Here is a 12,403-nt window from a genome sequence, read left to right on the forward strand (position 1 = left end):
CTTCTCCTGACTTCTCTCTCTCTGAAATACTGTGTATTCTCCTTACTGCCTGTTTAAATTCTCCCCACTTCCAAAATTGGGTTCAAGTTTTACCTCCCTTCTAACTCACATGCATTCCACCTACATTAATAAACTACAGAATATGTGCTTTCCCCTCTGTCTTATATCCTTATGGAAACAATAATTTATCTTTGTCTCACATCTCAGTGAGATCATAAACCATGTAAGTCCTCAGGACATGTTCATATGTTTTTGGTGAGACCTCTTTGCTATATATACATTCGAGACTTTCCAGAGACAGCAAAATGAGTGAAAGTAGCACCTTTATATCCATCATCAAACAACATAGGGGATACATATTTACCTCAAAAACTCCTCAGAATCCATTCCTTGTACTCTGTAAGCTTATATTCTAAAGACTATGTATGTAGAAGTGAAAAAAAGTGAAGAAAAAAAAAAGATAAGCAAGGGTTTGCAGCTCTAGCACTATTCCTTCTTCTGCGTTCCTGAGTCATATATCCAAATGCCTACTCAATTTCTTTACTTAGGTAAGAATTGCAAAGTCAACATGCCCCAAATCAACTCATAATTATCTCTGCCCCCAAATCTGCTCTTTCTTCCATTTCTCCCATAGCTCCCAATTCCACGGAGTTCATGATACTGCCATTCATCCAGTTGCTCAGGGCAAACACTTGGGACTCACCACACCTGGTGCATCTCCTTCTAATCTCTACCACATCAAGACCCTCAGCAATTGCTTTCAAATTACATTCAAATTATTCGGAATTGAACTCCTTTCCTGCTGCCATTGCCCATCACATACTGGGCTCCCACAATAACCCCTGACTAGTCTTCCTCCTCTACCTTTGACCCTTTAAGCCTATTTTCCACAGAGTAGCCACAGATCTCTTTTAATTTATAAACTAGAGCATATACCCTTTTGAAAACCTGCTAACAGCTTCCTGTCAGTCTTTACCATGGCCTCTGTGATCTGGTCTATATCTAGCCACGTGACCATTTTTGCTTTACTCCACTTGAGCCACACATTTCTTCTTCTTCCTGGGATAATTTAAGTTGTTCTTACAGATTTTATAATATGTATTCCCTTTGCCCCAAATCCTCTTCCTCCTGATCACCACATGCTTAGCTCCTTCTCATTATTTTAATCTCTGTTCAAATGCCCCCTGTTCAGAGAGAATTTTTCTACCTGCCCTACCTCAAAGGACACTCTCTCCATCATCTATCCCTATTTCTCACCCCTGTATCCTCCCTTGGTTTCTTCCTAGATCTTGTCATTATTTTAAATGATATATTTTTGCTTAATTATTGGTTTTCTCTTCTTTCATTATAAAGTAAGTTTCATAGGGGATTTTGGTTACTTTTTCATTATATCCCCAGTAAGTACAACAACATCTAAAACATTATAGGTGGTTGATAGATATTAAATGACTGAATGAATAAAGTGTTCCAAATCTCATCCCAGTCATATCAACTTTAAATAGAAAATTTTTATTCTGTATGGTGTAGTAGCTGCCCTGGATTGTCCCAGACACCTCTGTTCTTTCAGTCAACTGCACAAGCCAATCTGGGTACCCACCTACATGCTACAGCTCAGGTCTTAGAATATAGTTCTTGGGAAAAGTAAAGTGAAATTAGATAGTCAATTAAAACTAATATCTCCTTTGAATCTACAAAGGGAGAATTTCTCCCTGGTCCTGGTGTCTTAGACTGGCATGGAATGCTTATGTGCCCATTTTGCACTTGAAGAATTCCCAATCTGGAGGGAAAGTGGGGTATCCTTTTGTACTCTTTATTTTGTGAAACTACCAAGTATGACTCATCCTTCTATCCACAGTGTTCAGAACATTGCTGAGCAGATAGTAGAGCTTCAATAAATGTTTATTAAACAAATGAACAAACCAATCCATGAAAGAAACAGTAACAATTTTAAGTGCTATTTCTTCTATGTCTTAAGCTTTGCAATAGTATTAACTGATCTCAGCAAATAAAGAAATTGCCTCAATTAGACATATACTATATAAAATTCATTCCTGCAGCTTCTCCCCCCCCCGCCCCCCCACAGGTTAAATTGAAGAACTCCTTGTGAAGGACTCTGTCTTATCCAACTTTTATCCTCAGTTCTTAGCAGAATGTCTGGCTGTAAAAGGAGAAAAACTCCAAAGCAAAGGATAGAGAAGTTAGAAGTCCTGGCAGTAATCGGAGAGTATTAAAGAACACCAGTCTGACATGATTATCAGATGTTAGGTGATGAAAATCATGCCAGCTAACATATGGATTCCTACCCTGTTTCTATGGAAGACTTGAGCTCTAAAATTATTTCCTGAACACAGGGGATCAGAGCTGATGCTGATTATTTACTATGAGACTGCTACTTTCCAGAATATTGCTGATCAAAGTGCTAGACACTCAATGCATGCAATTCTACACCTCTTTACTCAAGTCTCCTATAGTTAGGTAAAATGCTTTAGCAAATGGATGCTATAAAAAATAGTTCCTAATAGCAGGTTCTTTTCAAATATAGGATGAAATATACAACACAACTATTAAATCAATAGGCTCATGAGCGTCCCTTTTGGTTAGGGTAACTGACTGCCTTGGTTTACCTGAGAAGATTCCTAGGATGTAGGACTTTCAGTGTTAAAACAGGGAAAGTTCTGGGTTAGCCAAGAAGAGCTGGTCACCTAATCATGACATAACTTGTTAATTTAATTAACAGCTATTCATATACATCTATACATAGCAGTTTTACATATATATATATATATATATATATATATATATATATATATATATATATAGAATATGATAGACCCTGGGCATTACCAGGCCACAAACATGAGAGGATTAAGGATGAGTCCACCTGTGTTGTACTAGTACACTATAGGAAGTGCAATTCTCTTTGTTTAATTTTCTGTCCGTGTTCCATCTCCCCCACCACCATATTGGACCTCTTTCTTATGTTTTAAAATTGTGTACTTGTATTGATTTTATTATAGTCAAAGGATATTAATTTGGGCTGTTAGGACAATTTCCTTCTCTCCAAAAGAAAGGGAAAAGTGAGACTGGTCTCCATTGACGCATGGACTCATCTGTTTTTTACAACCCCAAATGTGGTAATTTATGATGGTGATGTCACTGCAGAGAATTAAAATTTTCCTAACCCAGAATGTGTGTTTTCTACATATTCCAGGACTGAACACATGCAGATTAAATTCTAAAATCCAAAGTGAGATCTACAAAAGGATCCCAGTCTGAATTCTGCTGAGGTTTTATTGTAAGACAAACTGGGACAGCCTCTCATGGTTTCCTCCACATCCCGGTGGCCCCCTTACATGCATCATCTGGCTTTAAGGAGGTTGCCAAATAGTAGTCAGTCTGGGGGCAAGGGATAGTCATTCGAATCTGGATTACAATCTGAAAAGTATTGCATTTTGCAGAGTTTACACTGCTAGGCTTTAAACATTGAAGGGCAATATCTTCTTTCTAAATATCTCTGGTCAGTCTTAGTAACTAGACCTACTTTTGAGGCTCCATTTCTTTTATGTCTTTTAAATTTAATGATAAAGAGGAAAGATCTAAATTTATAATACACATGAAACAGTGAAATTAGGAAAAAAATTCTATTTGATGTGAGCCTGTTTTTTTTTAAGCTCCCATGACTAAAAAGATCAACAGTTACGTACATTTGTAATATTTATGCCTCCCAGACTCAGTGTAATGAGTTTCATCTCTGATCGAATTTTTATAACTGACTTTCATTTACCTGTGAAATAGAAAGCTTTGGTAGGCTCTTGCCCTAAAGAATCAGATGCAAAAGTTAGTTCTATTGCAACGAACGGTAGGAAAAAAATTCACCCTAACATGCTACTACTGCATTCTTCTGCTTTTTACAGAAAAAGAAAGCTAGGGCTCTAGATACCAATGCTGCCATATGTGAAGTGCAGCAGACTGGTGTATCAAAAACCTGAGAAGCATGGTCATCAGCTCTCTTCCATGAAACTGTGGTGTGTCCTCTTGACTTGGGCCAAGTGCCTGGCTGAGAGAACGCTCCCACATGATAAGCACATTTCAGAGCACGCCCTTGTCCTAGCTTGGGTTTAAAAAAGCCCAACTCTACATTCTGTTCAGGGCTGTGGTTATGTAGGTAAGCCCAAACAGAGGAGCACGACTGCCTCCATTAAACTGGCTGGAACCCAGGTTATACTAATTCAGCCTAAATAGAAAACCTCTGCTTTTCAATCCCTTTGTTCTCGTGGATGTCACAGCTCCCTGCTCTATTCGCTTCCTTTTATAGTCTTTCCTCACCAAGCATTTCAGGGGAAAAAAAAAAAGCTAAATAAAGATCACAGCCTGTTCCATTGTGTCCCCTTCTTCTTCATCATCTTCTTTTCCATTTGTGCAATGTTGTGGCACCTATTAACTACCAATGTTTTCAGAATGACATTATACAAGGTGCAGGCTGTACCACTGTGCCCTAAAAATATCAACAACTGCATTAGTCTCACAATAATTAATGGCAGGCATTATGCAAATGACAACTTTTTCGCTGCAAAATAATGACATTTCTTCATTTTGAGCAGAGTTATGCAAAACAATGAATTTAGGATGATAAATCACACAGGAGAATTAAGAAAGCCATAACGTTCCTGCCCAGGCAGGCAGAAAGATAGACAGACCAACAATTTAGAAGACATTGTTTGTTCTCACACCACTATAAAAAATCATAGCCAGTCGGCCATTAATGTGTGTGGGTTTTTTTCCTTCTCCCCTTTAGGCAACAATGCATAAGGGGATGCTAAATTCTAGCAATTGGATCATTACAAGTCACAAGCAAATTTTTCTTTATTAACCTTAATAAGTCATTCACTCAGAGACTATAGTCATCAGGCAAATAAAAAGTATCACATGCCATTCTGCTACACATTAACTAATTCCTTATGCAAACATCACAACATATAGCAATTACTGCCGCTCAAAAAAACAAAGTCATTTTCAATTTATTTTATTGCTTTTATACTTGGCCATTTCCTGTAGCACATTATCGTTTCTTTCCATAACAACCCGAGGTGGAATGGAGAAGAATTTCAGTAGCAACGAGCACTTCCTCTAGCCACCTCTGTCATACCTTTTTCCCCTTCAGTGGCTGCTGAAAGAGGTTAGGAACAGGGTGGGTGTGCATGTGCTCCTTCACAGCTAATCTCCAAAGCTCTAATGGGAATGGCACTGTCAACCACTACCCCTGTGACAAAGGGGGTCAGGAGTAGGCTAAGAGACTGGGTCTGTCTCCCACACTTGCTACCATAAGGCTGACGGCTTTCCTCAATTCTGTAGCACAGGGTAAGAGTGCGGTTTTGGATCTGCCACTAATAGGTGAACATTAAAGTCAATATATTCAGTGTTAAGCTGAGAGATGCCTGTTATGGTTAATGAGAATTATGAGGCTAGTTCATCATGCATCACTCAGCGCATAACCTGTCCCTTCAAGAGTTCTAAGTGAAGAACAATAATAAATATTGAAACCCCACCCTCCAATGTCAGACAGACCCTCTTTGTTGTTTCTGTTTTATTCCATAGCACCGTTTATCCAAGCTCTCAGGATGTAAGACAAACACTAAGCAAACCTTATCTGTGCCCAGTAGATTTTTTTAGCCCATTTTACAGATTGACAAGTGGATTCTAAGCAACTAGGGGCTTTTCACAAAGTTGGACAAGGAAACAGGTCAGATCTGACTAATTCTCCAATGTTCTAACCTCTGAGGCCATGGCCTCTTTCTCATAATCATGAGCACTCTTTCCTGCTGGTAAACAATTATGCTGAAAACAGCCTGTACATGTCCCTGTTCACACAATAGGATCATCATCTCTCTCTGTTCTCTTAAATCCACAATCCATTCCCCCTTTTAAAGGTAGAACATTTCCAAAATACACGAGGGAAAAGCTCCCTTTTCAGCTTCTCTTCCTGAAGGTAATAACATTTTGCAGTTCTCCTTAAATAAAATCCAGCCCATGCTGGATCAATAAGAATGATGCCCATTTCCCTAATGGCAGCCGATTGCCATTTGCTATTCAAATCAGACTAGATAAATTACAGTACATGCCAGGGAACAGGCCAGTGAATTAAGACAGGCCTCCAGAGGACCAGCGATATTATTAATCTTTTAAGACACTATCATATTTCTTCTTGACAGTGTGCGTAGACTCACAGACACACTGCACCCAGATTGAAATATCAGCTGCTGAAAAAATCAATAGTGTTAGAAACACAATAATTTTTGGTCTGCAGGGCCTGCACTAAGCAACCACTTGTACCCCTCTGTGCCATCTCTTCTCTTCTCAGTTCCCATTTTCTCCTCCTACTTTCTTGCTCTTCCCTTTCCATTTGGATTTAAAAGCTAGTAAGGGCCAAATGACAAGATACTATGAAGGAGTTTCCACTGCTAACACTAGCCATTGTGGTCAAAGCCTTGATTTTCCATGGGCTGTTGGCAACACAATATCACTAGACTAGTATCGGATTTTGGTGTAGGATTGTTCTTCCTATGCACTTAATGCAGACCCCCTAACCCTATGCATTTGGTTCTGTTTTATGAAGAGATGCAGATATTGGGGTGCCTGGGTGGCTTGGTCTGTTAAGTGTCCGACTTTGGCTAAGGTCATGACCTCATAGTTTGTGGGTTCAAGCCCCACGTCGGGCTCTGTGCTGACGGCTCGGAGCCTGGAGCCTGCTTCAGATTCTGTGTCTCCCTCTCTCTCACTGCCCCTCCCCAGCTTGTGCTCTCTCTTTCTCTCAAAAATAAATAAACAGTAAAAAAATTCTTTTAAATGTGGATATTTAGGGAGATGGGCATACTCAGAAATCCCTGGAGAAGTAGAATGGAAAGAAATATAAATAATAGAAACCTGGACCAAAAATGGAAAAAAGGGGAATCACTGAAAAGTGAGGTGAACAAAACAAAACAAAACAAAACAAAAGACTACAGGGGAAATAGGGAGCACTATGAGGTGGGAAGAATCTTTGAGTTATAGTCTAAAATTTGGAGTTTCAGCCCTGCTCCTGCTATCTACATATTGTACGATTTTGCCAGCTACTTAATCTTTCATAGTCTTGGTTACCTTATCTATTAAGTAAAACAATATAGCCACTTACCTTGTAGCAGTCTTGTGAGGGTTAACTAACAAGATGTGAGAGCTTTCTAAATAATAAAGAGTTTGTAAGTGGTTAAAAACAATATAAATTTTATTTCTACTAAAGAAGGGTTTCTGGAAATATGTCTGTTGTTTTTTCCTTTCTGGAACTAGAATATCATAAATGGACTTTGCATGCTATCAATAAATAAGTAGGCAGATACAGAAATGGTATTTAGGGCCTTATTACTGGGAGCCGGTAGAATTTGACCTAAAACCAAAATCTGTTGACTTTCAGCCAATACCTTTCACATTTTACCAGGCCGGTTTTGCCTTTTTCATCTCTTACTCCAGATCTGAGGCTTCAATTCTAATTCGTATTGTTTTTCAACTGGGGAAGCAAATCAAACAAAGACAAAGCATAAAACAAGACAAGAAACCACCATGCTTTGCATATCTTTGTTTGATACTCTCTTGATCCCAAGTCTCTCTCCAGTTACTTTCCATTTGTCTTCCTTTCCTGGCAAAATTTATTGAAAGAATTGTCTCTATGAGCCATTACCGTATCTTCACTTTCTATTCTTTCCTCAACACAATCCAACAAGGCTTTTTTCCATCCCACTCTACCATGTCTGCTGTTGCCAAATCCAATGTGCACGTTTTCATTCTCATTTTACTCAACTTCTCAGCAGCGACTTAACATGGTTAACAAATTCCTCCTACTTGAGACTGTGGCTAGCTTCTGGGACACCTCTCTTTCTACTTCTTCCTCCTACCTTATTGGGCACTTAAAACCTATTTAAGTCTCTTCAAATTTGAAATTTATTACTTATAATTCTACCTTAAGTGGCTTCTGACTTGGGATAAACACAGCATATTTGGCAAAACAACAATCTTAGAAGGTGCTTGTGAGATATCCAGATTTTGAATGTCTGGCTTTATGACTCTGAAATGCAGAATAGAGCAGAAAATCTGGTTCTTCTAAATAAATGGCTTCAAGCTCATTTATTCTTACAGCAAAAATTATTAACAACTGACAATTATCCTTTGAGTAGAAACCAGCTAAGTAGACTTCTACATATAGCCAAAACACAGAGTATCTTCAATGGCACAGAATTTCAGAGCACATGTTAAACTTGAAATGCACATATATGCAGCCCCTCATAGTCTTACCAGATTTACCTAACTGTTCCACCCACTTTCTTCCAACAGTTGATCTTTGAGGTCCACATTGCAAGAAGTAAAGATGAAAACCCAGAATAACTTGAATATGATTTCAATTCTAGGTTGGACCCGTGAACCCCAGCAAAAGCATGAAGATTTCTCATAAGAACACAATATATGCTCTAGCAATCGACAGATGAAGCTTGAGTTCGCCTTTATCTCAGGAGAAGAAACAGCCCTTTCTGACTTATGAATACAGCCGAAGAGCAATACCTGAACAGAGTCATTTCACCACACATCTGTCTCTAAGTTTTGATAACATTGTAACATATAAGGTCACTGATATGACAAAATATCACAAGAAAGCACAGGGATTATCAAAGCCTAAAATTAGCCAAATATGCTGTTTGGAGAGATTCCCAACAACTTCTTTTGAATGTGATATTACCAAGAATATGAATACAGGGTATTTTCTTAAGAAAAAAAAAAAGGGATGTTCTCATTATTTGCATGTCATTTGCAACCCAGGAGTAGACTCTGGCGTTCCTTTCTACTTAAATTCTTCCACAGTCAGCTTGCCAGGTCTGTAACCAAGGTCTTTCTTTTATCTAGATTAGAACAAATATTCCATTTTGAATCATGAAAACATATCAGCAAAATTCCCAGAGTTAATACTTTTATTTAATTATATACATATATTTATTATTTTTTTTATGAGCTGTTCCACTAAGTTAAACTTTAACCATATTAATCCAGGGGAAAAACTCCCTGATTGCCAACCAACAATTTTGTAAACAGTTATCTCATGAGTTAAATATTAACTTGAAAAATTTAACTCAAAACTCCAAACAAGCAGGAAGAGCCAAAAGGCCAGTAGAAAAGAATAAAGATTTTGCTGCCTCTGGTATATCAGATCCCCTTGGAAGAGAGTGACAGTTAGGCAAGGGAGTATTTTGGTGGCAGCTGGATGATGTGTAGAATTGGGGTAAGGAAGGGGAAAACAAGAAAGGAGTCTGGAAGACACCTACTGCTTATCATCAAAATCTCAAAACTTAGAGCCATGAGGTCAAGATCTCACGGAATAGAAAATTCATGGGAATATGAATCCACTGATAATGTCCACAGGAATTCAGGGACAATAAAGGTATGTGCTTCCAGAATATGGACACATTGTTTTTTTAAAACCAACATAGGTAAGCTATACAATATAAGGTTGGCTGGCCCTTATTGCCTGCCTGCCACTGAACCTCCTGTGGAACATTCTGGGCCCACTCTGCCATTAGAAACCATGGAATGAAGACTGATCTGCCTGTCCTGGTTCCATTTGATAATAATAAAATAAAGTTGAAATGCCTCTGTGCAGTACTGGGTTGTTAGGAACTAGGATTTCAAGTTCTAAGCCACCATCACTGTCCATCAATTCATCTCCTGATTAATAGAAACATAGCACCTAAGGAAAAATTGGATCTAGGCAGTGGACCAACGTCTGAATGGTGTTATCGTAAATATTGTCCTCTGGTTAGGTTTTTGGCTCAAAAATTTCAAGAAAATCCACATGGTCAGATAATTTACACAATCTTGATCTCTGTGTTGTAAGATAAGCTTGATTCATTTTTCATGCTGTTTCAGGGGTGGTTAGGAATTATTAAGGTTCTTCCTGATGGTCTGCTAAAGAACAGTCCTATTTGCTGATTAAAAAACAAAACAAAACATTAAAATAGAGTCTTTTTAGTGAAGGGCTTTTAAGGAAGACTCTCATCTGCCCTGTAGATAGATTGAGGCTACATAATGTGAGTTGCTCAAAAGAAGGGTGGGATTAGATGGAAAAAGAGGAAATCCATGAATGCAGAAGGAACAATCCTTAGATAGACATGGATATCTTACTTAGATACAAGAAATATGATACAGCTCATCAAACCTTACTGTTGATATTGTTTTAATTGTTTTTTGTACTTGTAGCAAGAATTACTATTGAACTCCATTCACCGGGCCAGAGATCCTTGTGGTGTTAGTAAAAGACTTACCCCTCACGTAGCACACAGCCTACACTTGTGAGCTCATCGGCCAGCCAGAGGCCTCAATTCCAAGCTCCAACAATGTGCAGAATATTTTAAGTACATATTTAATACATGAATGCATGCTTACTTGAAGATATTTAGGCACTATAAACTATACCTTATGTTTATAAAGCTTTTTGCAGTTTATAAAATACTGTCATATACTGTTAAATAATGTCATATCTATATACATATGCTATCATTTTTGACAACTCCCAAAAATAAAAAGAGCAGGTTCTATCATCTCTGTTCTATAGATAAGCAAGTATCACCCTAGCATTGATGTAGTTAGTACAGAAGGAACTAGAACAGAAAAACCAGAGCCTATTAGCAGCCTGACTGAACACGATGGGTGAGGGGATAGCATGATGGCTGTGGAACGGAAAGGCATTATAAGTGAGTGATCAGAGAAGGGGAGCAAGGAGGGAGAAGTTTCAAAATATGCACAGACATACACTATGAATAAAGGACAAAATTCAAAGTGATTTGTCGGAAAGAAAAGGTGGTTAGAGCAAGGAAGAAACTCCAAATGGAGACCTCTTATTCATTTGGCATATATTCATTGTATACTTATGTTTGGGTTTGTTTGGATGCCACTGGAAAAAATTATGTTTGAGACACTGACCTGTGTCTGAGATACTTAATATCTAATTATTGAAATAACCTCAGAAAACAATTGCAATACAAGGCGATTCAGTATTCAGAATAGGGATTTAGAGAAAATCACCTCTTATATCGAGGCTGACAATGGAAAGCTTCACTACAGTGAAAAAATACACTTGAACTAAGAAAAATGTGTAAGATTCAGGAAGTGATAAGACTCAGGTTAAGTGAAGAGCAAGAGAGAAGGCATGGAAGCAGAAAATGGAAAGACATATTTGGGAGCAACAAATAAACAAGTTAGTGGGAATTATAATAGGTAATAATGTTGGAAAGATAGGTTAGGTCTGGAATGTGAAGGGGTCCTTGAATATTGGGCTGACTAATGCACTTTATTCTATAGGCAAAAGAGGTCTATTAAAGGCTTATAAGTAGGGCACTGGCATCATCACAGTGACATTTTAGTATAAGTAACTGGGAATGGTAGACAGAATAAATTGAAACAGGGAAAGCCCAGAAATAATGACAGAGAAAGAGAAAGGGAGAACCACTGCAATAACCCAGGCACTATGAGATAAATATCTGACCTTGGTAGCATTGGTAGAGATAGAAAAGAAATGAAAAGTTCTAGAGACACTGTAAAGGAAGAAAGGATAATATTAAGCCCCTACTACGTACTAGGCACTGGATTATGTGCTTTATGTACATTAACACATTTAATCTGCATGTCAATCCTAAAAGGCAAGTCACTTTATTGTTTCTATTTTAAAGATGATGATTAAGCAAATTTTTCAAGGTTATACAGTTAATAAGTGATAAAGCCAGAATTCAAACCCAGGTCATCTGATTCCATAGCTTGCCTGCTTAACATTGATGTTTAGGAGTCTTGATGTTGGATCATATATGGCAAATTTTGACAGGACTTGATGATTGATATTTTATGAGTCATAAGAACTTAAGATTCTTGGGAATTCTGATTCTGAGATTTTGCGGTGATGGATAGATTTGTGATACTATGAAAAAAACACGGAAATAGAAAAGACCTTTTGGACTTCATATTTTGCACTTGTTCTTAATGTTCCAATTGCTCTTTGGATTTAAAATGTCAATATACAGGGGCACCTGGGTGGCTCAGTTGGTTAAGCGTCCAACTTCAGCCGAGGTCATGATCTCACAGTTTGTGAGTTCAAGCCTTGCCATCAGGCTCTCTGCTGTCATCACAGAGCCTGTTTCAGATCCTCTCTCCCTCTGTATCTCCGCCCCTCCCCCACTGATTCTCTCTCTCTCTCTCTCTCTCTCTCTCTCTCTCTCTCTCCCTCTCTCTCTCTCTCTCTCTTTCTCTCTCGCTCAAAATAAATAAATAAACTTAAAAAATGTTAACATACAATAAAAGCCACAAAAGCAACCGAACCACCAAACTTAAAAGCTTTTGAAGA

At 38.2% G+C, this 12,403-nt stretch overlaps 1 protein-coding gene and 1 non-coding gene across 46 annotated transcripts in view; both read right to left on the reverse strand.

The window, feature by feature from the left end:
* Positions 1-12,403, reverse strand: part of ZBTB20 (zinc finger and BTB domain containing 20) — a 785,665-nt gene that overhangs the window by 392,037 nt on the left and 381,225 nt on the right. The gene's annotated exons all lie outside the window — the stretch shown is intronic.
* On the reverse strand, positions 10,262-10,415 carry LOC132684469 (small nucleolar RNA SNORA62/SNORA6 family). Its single transcript, XR_009612680.3, has one exon. It is a non-coding gene; the product is annotated as a small nucleolar RNA SNORA62/SNORA6 family (small nucleolar RNA).

The sequence above is a fragment of the Panthera onca genome, chromosome C2 (genome assembly GCF_046562875.1).
Source record: "Panthera onca isolate mPanOnc1 chromosome C2, mPanOnc1 haplotype 2, whole genome shotgun sequence".
Taxonomy (NCBI): Eukaryota; Metazoa; Chordata; class Mammalia; order Carnivora; family Felidae; genus Panthera; species Panthera onca.